This window comes from Heterodontus francisci, chromosome 1 (assembly GCF_036365525.1).
Source record: "Heterodontus francisci isolate sHetFra1 chromosome 1, sHetFra1.hap1, whole genome shotgun sequence".
In the NCBI taxonomy this organism is placed as follows: domain Eukaryota; kingdom Metazoa; phylum Chordata; class Chondrichthyes; order Heterodontiformes; family Heterodontidae; genus Heterodontus; species Heterodontus francisci.
The window spans coordinates 66,096,974-66,108,146 of record NC_090371.1 but is presented as its reverse complement, the minus strand read 5'-3'; the positions used below and the strand labels follow the sequence as shown (position 1 = coordinate 66,108,146).

Genomic DNA, 11,173 nt, shown 5'->3' with positions numbered 1-11,173 from the left:
AAAATAAGCAGGTCAGGCAGCATCTGTAGAGAGAGAAATAGTGTTAATGTTTCATCAATTACCTTTCACCAGAACCCATTTTATGGGCGCTTAGGGTTCCAACATGATGTCTGCAGCTTGCACGCAAACTTCTGATGTGAAGCACGCCAGACACTTGTGGTAAAGGCGGAAGTATGCAGAGCAGTCAGATCATGACGTTAATCAGTGTGTAATGCTGATTTGTTGGCAGCACTGCCATTTTGCTCCAGCTGATGCCCTCTCTTAACCTCGTATAGCTGGCACGCACTAAACAGCAGGAAGGATGCCCCACACCACTATTTAAGGGGATCATCAACAACTTACAGGTTAGTTGCTGGTTGATTTCTTCTGGCTGTTGCTACAATTGTACACTTTTTTGATGCTTTCCATAATTGTTTCGTGTTTCAAAAGGCTACATGGAGTGGTGTGGCAGGTGCTAAAGGACTTCTTGGTATCTTCAAGATTTCTGTACAAACCACTTGCTCTCAGACATTGGGGCCTTCTGCTCCGATTAAAGCATCATTGGGACAATGAGCAGAGGCCACACAAAGAAAGACCGGCTGCTAGAAGAGGGAGACCATATTGGACATGGTGTTCAGGTCCTACTTGTCCTACAGGTTCTCAGTGAGGAACAATGTGTGAGACCTACACTAAGGATGTCATTATCGAAATCTGCCACCTGCTGCAGCCACAACTGCTGTCTCAGCACAGGGCAAGGACTGCAATGCTAGTGGCTGTGAAGATGACCATGATAATTAAATTTTATGCGTCTAGCTCCTTCCGGGCTAATGCTGGAGGTATTAAAAAATATTTTGCAGTTTATCATCTGTTGTTGCATAATCAAGGTCACTGAAGGTCTCTATCCAAAGAGAGATAACTTCATTTCATTCCCTCTTGCCAGAGACAAGCAAGTGGAATGAGCAGGAGGGTACGCAAGATTTGCAGGCTTCCCCATGGTGCAAGGTGCCATAATACACACACATTGCTTTACACGGCATGTCAACTCTGTAATGCACTGAAACCAAAAGAGATTTTACTCCCTCAACGTCTAGCTGGTGTGTGACCATTGGCAGAACATCATGCAGCCCAATGCCTGGTATCTTGGCAGTAGTCATAATGCTTTCATTCTGCAGCAGTCCGCTGTGCCAGCTGCATTGGAGCCACTATAGAAAGCCAAAGGGTGGGTACTGGGTGACAAGGGCTATCCACTACCGACATGGCTCATGCCTCTGGTTCATAACCCACACAGACCTGTGCAGCATGCATACATTGAGAGCCATGTTGCCACAAGGAATATGATAGAGCAGACCATTGGCATGCTGAAACAATGATTCCACTTCCTGGACCACTCTGGAGGAGCCTTGCTATGCTCGGTTGAGCTGACCTCAAGACTTGTGATGGTATGCTGTGTGCTGCAAAACATTAACATCATTAGGGGAGACTTCTTCCCACCATCTATCAGGTGAGAAGGTGCTGAGGAAGAGGAGGAAAGGAGGAAAAGGTTGTGGGGGGCGGGGGGTTGGTGGGGGGGGTGGGGGATGCACACAACTTAGACAGCCCTTTTCTGCCTGGTCTGTACCTGAAGAATTAATTCTAGTGCGATTCCCCATTCACCAACATTACCACACTCCTTACCTTCCCTCTGTCACTAACTAAAACATTGTCCTCGTAGCCATAATGCAGGAACAATCAAAAAACAATCAAAAACTCACACAAAATAAACATTCCAAACCAAATTCATAAATGAAATCATGCCATATTGCGTACAATATGCAACTAATCACCCTTGTTCACTCCCTTAGTGCCTGTCTTCCATGTGTCTTTTCCTATCCTAGTGCTTCTACAAAATGCTATCTCAGTGCCTGCAGCGTAGCAAGTAGAGGAAACTGCAGATGACCTTGTAGGATGACCTCAAACTGTTCAGGACCTAGAATGCCCGGCTTCAGACTGCAGCAGTGGGACAGGGAAGGCAGCAGTCTGGGCTGGCTGGCTGACAAGTAACAAGGACACTGGTGAAGTGGCAGTGTTGGGAGCACGAATGCTGTCATCCTGAGAGAGGACAGCAGGCTCATGCTCCATGGAGCCACTGCCACTCCCCCAGGGCAATGTCTCAGCAGTCCTAGTAATCTGTCGGACAGATTGCTGGCCTGTTGTGAGACCCTGCAATCCTTTTCGTATGCTAGGATCCACAGCCTTGATTGCAGCAGTCTGAACTTCTACTGCAGTACTCAGACTTTTGATGGAAGATGCTTGTGTTGCAATGAAATCTGAGACATCGGCCATGAGACATTGCATAATGGTTTGGTCCACAATTCTGCTGCTAGATTTGGCCACCACTTCCCTGCTGGAAAGGATGGGCCCCAAGCTCTGCACAATGCCCTGTACCTAGTTGGTGCCAGACTCCTCCATGCTCTTTGACATTGAATGCAAGCTTGCTGGCAGGTTTTCCAATGCACCAATTCTTCATTGTGTACACACATCAGCCTTCTTCTGTAGCCTGGCCCATCATCTCAGCCCTCTGAAGCAGACCTTGTATGTGACCTCACTGTCTGGTGAGCTGACACCTGTGTTATCCTTGCTTCTTGCCCTGGTTGCAGCCTATTAATGTCCAGTATCTCATGCAGATCCTGTCTCTAATCTACCTTTTAAGATACATGCAGTATCTGAGCTGGTGGCTCAAGGGACAGTGCATCTTCATTATTACTGTCTTCTTGGTGTTCCTCCACTGCCTGCTCATGTTGCCATTCTTAGGTAAAAGGGGCAAGGGCAAGGTTGTGGTGATGTGAGGGAAGAAACTAAGATGCTTACACCATCTGCAGCTTGTATGTCAGAAGAGAATGTGGGATGAGGGGTAAGTGTGATTTTAGATGGAGAATTAGGTAGAAAGATAGCGCTATCTTCAAAGGATTCAGCCCCACTGCTGGTCACGGACTCAGCAATGGCCCTTCCAATTTTGGCCAGCATCATCGCCTCTATGGGGGTTAGAGCATGGAGACGAGCCTCTCCCCCTTCAGTTAGCTTCTGCTACCTCCGCAAATGGGCCACCTTCTCTTGCAAGAGAGAGGGATATGTGTCAGTGAGTGTCGTACAATATGTTTGGGTGATGTGGCTGCCATGTCTGAATAGTTGGCAGTGTGTACAAGCTGTAAGATGTGAGTATGAGGCTTGTAGCAGTACTAAATGTATGAGGTTGAAGTGAAATGGAGTGATCTGTGGCTGAGGAGAAGGCAGCTGCTGCTGTTGCTGCTCCTCCTTATCGGAGGTCCAAGGTAGAGCTGCATAAGCTGCTCCAATGCCGTGGTGAAGGTTAACAGAAGGGAAGTGCAGATCAAGGTGAGTAAAATCCAAGAAGCTGGAAATCCTCTGGCAAGCAGTGAAACCACACTCTTAGAAGAAGTTCTGTGAGCACCAGCCTCTCACCTGAGTAGGGCTGCAGCTATTCAGTTTCAACCTTTGAATGTTTCCCAGCCTCTCAGTTTCACTGAATAAACACTCCCTCTGTGCTCTCGGCTGGTTGACTGTTGCGCACAGCTCGGGAAACCGATGTGCTGGCTGTTAAAGCCAGAATGCTGGATTAAATCCTCTACTTAATTGGGGATTTATATATTGAAATTACTTACTCGACAACTCCACAGAGGTTTCCCACTCACCTGCAAACCCTCCCAAGTTAAACGCAGAAGTGGACGGGATCATATCTGGCTCCCGATCCAATGCCACTTCCTGGGGCTTTAAACCTCCCCCACCCCCACATCAAGGCCGGAATTTTACACCATCTCAGCAAGCCGGATGGTGGCGAGGGGGTTGGGGTGGCGGTGTAAAATTGAGCGGGAGGCTCCGGGACGCCTTCTCGGCCCGTTCCCACCTCCAGAAACTGGCTGCTCACCCCAGGCCAATTAAGGCCCTTCAGTGGCCACTTAATGGCCACTTAAGGGCCTTCCCATGCCTCCACGGGTATTTTACTGTGGCAAGCAGGTGTCGGGAGACGTGAAAGGCCGCCCAGTGATACTTGGTGGCCTCTCAGTGCACCAGGAGGGGGGGGGGGCCTGACAATCGGTCACAGGGTGCCTAACTGAGGGCTGGCCCTGCTTCCTCAACCACCCCCAGGACCTGAGACGCCCCCCCTTCCCCCCAAACGACCACCCTTGCATCACCGGGGCGCATCCGATCTCCCTGGTTAGGCAACCCTTACATACCTTCAGTCCTGGCTCCATGTCCTCGGCTTGGCTGCAGTCCCAGCAGTGGCCACCGCTCCCAGTGGCGCTGCTGCGGCTAAAAGCTGCCAGTCCGATGATTGGCCGGCAGCTCAATGAGGCAGAATGTCCTCCCTCAAGCGGGTGGAAGTCCCGCCTTGGAACAATTAAAGCCCGGGGACCCTTAAAATGTGTGTCAGATCGCCGGACTGGGCGGAAGCGAGTTCGCCACCGACTTTTACGTTGGTGGCCAGCTCTCGTCCACCCAGCATAAATTCCAGCCCCATGTCTGCACCTGAATCTGCTTCCCCTTGGCAATTAAAATTCTGCCTTTTGTTTCACTTTTTGGACTTTTCTCCTCAAACGAAATGAAAATCATGAGAGCTGTTTAACAGGTGGTCAAGTTTATATTGTTTGCTTTATGCTATCATTCAAAATTATCCCCAGAGCAATATAAGAGAATTGGCCAAAGAAGCAATAGTGACTTGAGGAAAAGCTTTTTCAACCAGCGAGTGTTTATGATCTGGAATGTGTGGCCTGAGAGTGTGGTGGAATCAAGGCATTCAAGAGGGAATGGATTGTTATCTGAAAGGGAAGAACATGCTACGGGGAGAAGGCAGGGGAGTGACACTAGGTGAATTGCTCCTTCAGAAAATCAGCACAGACACAACAGGCTGAATGGCCTCCTTCTGTGCTGTAACAATTCTGTGATTGTGTGATTCCCTAGACCCACTTCTCCACCTTATTTGGGATCTGAAGTATGACTGGAGGCTGGTTTGCTGAGTGAGATGAGGTGTTCTGGCCTCTAGCGAGGATTGCATGTGCTCCATTGGGAGGATCCAGCTGAGGGCAGCAATCTGCACTCTGGAAAATAATTGAATCCACCATCCATTCCCCATCCCTACCCTGCCCACAATCCTGGGGCAAAAATGGGGTAGAATGGGGTGTCAGGCAATGGTGACTGGGCACTGGATTTTTGGCCGTATAGGGCGGGGAGGTGGCGCGTAGGAGTGGGTGCACCAGAGATACACCTTTAGTGGCACAGGCAGCCGTCAGTTCCATGCAAGTTAGGTACCCTCCTGCTGACTATACAAATTCTGGCAGGGTCAACATTGGAGGACAACCACTAGTCTTGCAGTTCATGGATTTTTTGGGGGTCTCAGCATTCTAGACAAAATAATCGGATGGCTATCAATAAATTCTAACCTCTTACCCATCCCCCAATAGCTGCACTCACTCAGTGTTTGTTTCTAGGTGTTACTGTTGCTTAATTTATCATACTCAGGCAATCAACTTGCTTCAGTAACTAATAATTACATGGCATGAGAAAAACTGCTGACAGTAAGATTCAGGATAATACTTTTTATCCAATGAAAGACATTGGTAAACTTAATAATATACCATAAGACTTTCATGTGGTCATAAAAGACTTGAGATTGTTCAAACCTTGAGATTACAGTGTCAAGGTAGTGTCATTACTGCTGCAATTCAAGGTCTAGCTTTGAAATCCCGGTAATTTAATGATAAGCCCTTCATCACCTCAAGCACCCTAACCTCCACCTCCAAAACCACCTGCACATATCAGCCAACAAGGGAAAAGGTTACAATGCAATTTTACTTGGCAAAGTTTTTGTGAGCATTGTTCTCTGAGTTCTTACAGATCGCATTTGAAATGTAGTAATTAAGGGAAACATACAGTTGATCCACCGGATTGCTGTGTCACCTAGAGCTGTGCTGCATTAACGCTATTGTGAAACATAAGTACATGCGTAATATGCTGTGGTACCTAAAACAATGTGGTGAAACAATTTAAAAAGCTCATCTCTTTCTCTTTCTCTCTCTCTTTGGCCTCCTTGTCTCGAGAGACAATGGGTAAGCGCCTGGAGGTGGTCAGTGGTTTGTGAAGCAGCACCTGGAGTGGCGATAAAGGCCAATTCTAGAGTGACAAACTCTTCCACAGGCGCTGCAGATAAAACTGGTTGTTGGGGTTGTTACACAGTTGGCTCTCTCCGTGTGCTTCTGCCTTTTTTCCTGCCAACAGCTAAGTCTCTTCGACTCGCCACTCTTTAGCTCCGTCTTTATGGCTGCCCGCCAGCTCTGGCGATCGCTGGCAACTGACTCCCACGACTTGTGGTCAATGTTACAGGACTCCATGTCACGTTTGCAGACATCTTAAAAGCGGAGACATGGATGCCCGGTGGGTCTGATACCAGTGACGAGTTCACTGTACAATGTGTCCTTGGGGATCCTGCCATCTTCCGTGCGGCTCACATGGCCAAGGCATCTCAAGCGCAGAGGACTTCTGTGTTGGAGATACGGTCCTGCCGCCTGATGCCAAGGATTCTCTGGAGGCAGCAAAGATGGAATGAATTGAGACGTCGCTCTTGGCTGACATACATTGTCCAAGCCTCACTGCCATAGAGCAAGGTATTGAGGACACAGGCTTGATACGCTCGGGCTTTTGTGTTCCGTGTCAGTGCGCCATTTTCCCACACCATCTTGGCCAGTCTGGACATAGCAGCGAACGCCTTTCCCATGCGCTTGTTGATTTCTGCATTGAGAGACAGGTTACTGGTGATAGTTGAGCCTAGGTAGGTGAACTCTTGAACTACTTCCAGAGCGTGGTTGCCAATATTGATGGATGTAGCATTTCTGACGTCCTGTCCTATGATGTTCGTTTTCTTGAGGCTGATAGTTAGGCCAAATGCGTTGCAGGCAGCCGCAATCCTATTGATGAGTCTCTGCAGACCCTCTTCTGTGTGGGTTGTTAATGCAACATCATCAGCAAGAGGAGTTCCCTGATGTGGACCTTCCGTACTTTGGTCTTCACTCTAAGACGGGCAAGGTTGAACAACCTGCCATCTGATCTTGTGTGGAGAAAAGTTCCTTCTTCTGAAGACTTGAACGCAGGTGAGAGCAGCAGGGAGACGAAGATCCCAAACAGTGTAGGTGCGAGAACACAGCCATTGATACAGCTATGCTGTATTGTGCCTTTCATATTGTCATGGAATGAGGTGATGATACTTAGTAGCTTTGGTGGACATCCGATCTTTGCTAGTAGTCTGAAGAGACCACGTCTGCTGATGAGGTCAAAGGCTTTGGTGGGATCTATGAAAGCAACGTAGAGGGGCATCTGTTGTTCGTGGCATTTCTCCTGTATCTGGCAAAGGGAGAACAGCATGTCAATGGTGGATCTCTCTGCTTGGAAGCCACACTGTGCCTCAGGGTAGACATGCTCAACCAGCTTCTGGAGTCTGTTTAAAACACTTGACCGAAGACTTTCCCCACTATGCTGAGCAAGGAGATTCCACGATATTTGTTGCACCCTTGTTCTTATAGAGGGCGATGATATTGGCATCACGCATGTCCTGGGGTACTGCTCCTTCATCCCAGAACAGGCAAAGCAGCTCATGGAGTGCTGAGAGTATAGCAGGCTTTGCATTCTTGATTATTTCAGGGGTAATGCCGTCCTTCCCAGAGGCTTTTCCACTGGCTAGAGAATCAATGGCCATCACTGAGTTCCAATTTTGTTGGCTGTTTGTCCAGATCATCCATGACTGGCAGAGACTGGGCTGCATTGAGGGAGGTCTCAGTGACAACATTTTCCCTGGAGTACAGTTCTAGGTAGTGCTCCACCCAGCAGTCCATTTGCTTGCGATGGGCAGTGATTGTGTCCCCTGATTTAGATTTGAGGGGGGCGATCTTCTTGATGGTTGGCCCAAAAGCTCTTTTAATGCCATCATACATTCCTCTGCTGTTTCCGGTGTCGGAGGCCAGCTGAATATGACTGCATAGGTGTTGCCAGTAGTCATTTGCACAGTGCCTGGCTGTTCTTTGTGCAGCGCTTCTGGCTGCTTTAAGTGCTACAGGTGTTAACTCGCTGGGGGCTTTCTTGTAGTTCAACAGTGCAATGCGCTGAGCAGCTATGACAGGTTCCAGCTCTTCAAAGTGAGATTGAAACCAGTGTGCATTCTGCTTCTCACGTTTGCCAAAGGTGGTCATTGCTGAGTCATAGATGGCATCTCTGATGTGGGCCCACTTGGTCTCTGCATCCCCTATAGGAGTGTTTTGAAGGGCTTTTTCAGGTGAATTTAGAAACTTATGTTACAGCTGTGGATATGAAATTCTGTTAGCGTTGATGTGCGGGCGGCCCTTCTGCTTGGAATGATGCAGCTTCTTTGGTTGAGTCTAACTTTGCTGCACGCCCAAGTCCGTACTGTGGAAGCAGCGTGTGATTTGGACACTGTTTATAGAGGCTTATAGAAAACTCATAGAATGCTGGGATATATACTCACCGCAATAGAATACAAGTTTCTAGAAGTTAAGAAGTTATCCTGCAGAATTGAAGAATTGAACACGGTGTGGTTTGACTACTATTCATCTACATTGGAAGTACAGAAGATAATTTTCAATTTCACCATCTGGGCCGTAATCTGACCCACTGGCTGACCCATTTTATGCCCACCAAATGAGCAGGCTGGTGGCAGAGGTGGGGGGTGGATGAGTGTAAAATTGAGTGGGAGGCGGGCAGTGGGGGGGGGGGGGGGGCGGCGTCCCCAACCCCTTTCTGCCCCCGTTGCAGTTTTACGCGGGGCGGCGGCAGTGAGTAATGGCCCGCCCGCCCCAGACGAATCAAGGCCCTTAAGTGGCCAATTAACTGCCACTTAAGGGCCTCCGCCCGCTGCCCTGGGTATTTTACCCTAGACTGGTGGGCAGCTGAGGCCTCAAAAAGCCATCCTGGTGAAACCAGGCAGCCTTACTGTGGGCTGGTGAGGGGCCCTCCTGATCGGGCATCTTCTGTGTCACAGAGGGCTGCCCCCAACGTACAACACTCCTCCCACCTCCCTAACCGAGCCCCTTTGCTTCGCCGGGGCCCAACCGATTGTCCCTCGGCGAGGCCCTAAAAATTTACCTTTGTTCCAGGGCCGTTCATCATCTTCCTTCCAGTGGCTGGGTGTAGTCCCATGAGTGGCCACGCACCGGGACTAAGATCTGCTGGCCTGCCGATTGGCCAGCAGCTCCATTAGATGGGACTTCCTGTCTCAAGGAGCTTGAAGTCCCGCCCAAGACCAATTAAGGGCTAGGGGAATGAAAAATCCCGGTCTGACTCCTCTGGCCTGGTGGAGGCAGACTCACCACCAACTTTTCGGCCGGTGGATGGGGCTCCCCACCCAACGATAAATTCCAGCCACTGCTTCACTCTTACATTGCAGAAACTGAAATAAAAACAGAAAGTGCTGGAAATATGCAACAGGTCTAGTAGCATCTGTGGAGGGAGAAACAGAGTTAACGTTTCAGGTCTGTGAACTGGCAAAGGTTAGAAATGTAACAGGTTTCAAGCAAGTGAAAGGAGGGAAGGGGAATGAAGACAAAAGGAAAGATCTGTGATAGGGTGGAGGACGGGAGAGATTAAATGACAAAGATGTCATGGAAGAAAAGGCAAAGAGAGTGATAATAGTTGGAGTAAAAAAAACAGCATTTCTCCAGAGACTGTGCTAATGGCAGAATAATGAACTGCTCAGTTCAAAAGCAAAAACATGAGAAACAAGTGCAAGACTGGGTCATGGTCTGAAATTGTTGAACTCAATGTTGAGTCCAGAAGGCTGTAAAGTGCCTAATCGGAAGATGAGATGTTGTTCCTCAAGCTTGTGTTGAGCTTCACTGGAACACGGCATGAGAGATAGGTGATGAATGAAAGTGGCAAGCAACTGGAAACTCAGGGTCATGCTTGCGGACTGAGCGGAGGTGCAGAAACTGATAGATTTTCATTCCGAAAATCAAGTAGTTTCTAAAATGGGCAAATTATCCACTCCTCCAGCTGTGCTCAGCTTTGATCATCACTCCTCAAAATAATTGCAATACATTGGAAAAAGTGCATTGATGAGGGATCAGAGCAATATTCCCTGATTGTGGTGTGCAGCCTGTTTGTGTCACTGCATGGTACAATGTAATTTACAGCCACACAACTTAGAGGGAACATTGGTTCAGAGAATCGCAAAAAGACCCCGAACAACTAGTTTTCTGAATGTGCACACACAGCCAGTGAGGCTGGGTGCTGGGAGCAATTGGTCCGAAGTGTGAAATGGATGTGTTATCAGAAAAATTAGGTTCTACAGTCTAGAAAGAAGACGGAAGAGGAGAGCCATATGCAGGCATGTGAGATATGAAATTGTATAAAATAAATTCATATATTACTTCAAATTCTTAAATTCAATAAACAAGAACCAAACACATAACAAAACTTGCATTTATACATCTTTAATACAGCAAAATGGCCGAAGGCATTTCAGAAAGGTGTAATCAGTCAAAAATAAAAGCAAAATACTGTATATGCTGGAAATCTGAAATAAAAACAGAAAGTGCTGGAAATACTCAGTAGGTCTGGCAGCATCTGTGGTGAGAGAAGCAGAGTTAACGTTTCAGGTCAGTGACCCTTCATCAGAACTGGCAAAGGTTTTTCAGATGCTGTCTGAGCTGCTGAGTATTTCCAGCACTTTCTGTTTTTATTACACTGGATTTCCAAATCAGGGTCGGAAATCGGATGCCCAGATAATTTCCCGGTCCCACCCCATATCGCAACTGAGTCACTCCAACAACACTAACTTTAAATGTAAATGCCCTAATTGCCTGCAGAGCGCAAGCAGCAAAGGCAGACGGCAGCCATGATGGGGCCTGCTGCTGCCTTGCAGAAGAGAGCAGGCAACACATTAAAGGGCCAACAGCCTCAACGAGCACAAAAGTAGCCAAACGGCCAAATGGAAGGTAAAGCATGCAAACTGGCAAATAACATTCACGCCACACAAGTGCCAGGCAATGACCATCTCAAACAAGAGAGAATCTAACCATCTCCCCTTGAAATTCAATGGTATTACGATCACTGAATCCCACACTATCAACATCCTGAGGGTTACCACTGACCAGAAACTGAACTGGAGTAGCCACTTAAATACCGTGGCTACAAGAGC

At 48.1% G+C, this 11,173-nt stretch overlaps 1 long non-coding RNA gene across 1 annotated transcript in view; it reads left to right on the top strand.

Moving 5' to 3' along the window:
* Nucleotides 1-264: 264 nt before the first annotated feature.
* LOC137378911 (uncharacterized) overlaps nt 265-11,173 on the top strand; it is a 96,110-nt gene continuing 85,201 nt past the window's right edge. Inside the window, exon 1 of the long non-coding RNA XR_010976709.1 lies at nt 265-344. This is a non-coding gene — a long non-coding RNA (uncharacterized lncRNA). The remainder of the gene's footprint in view (nt 345-11,173) is intronic.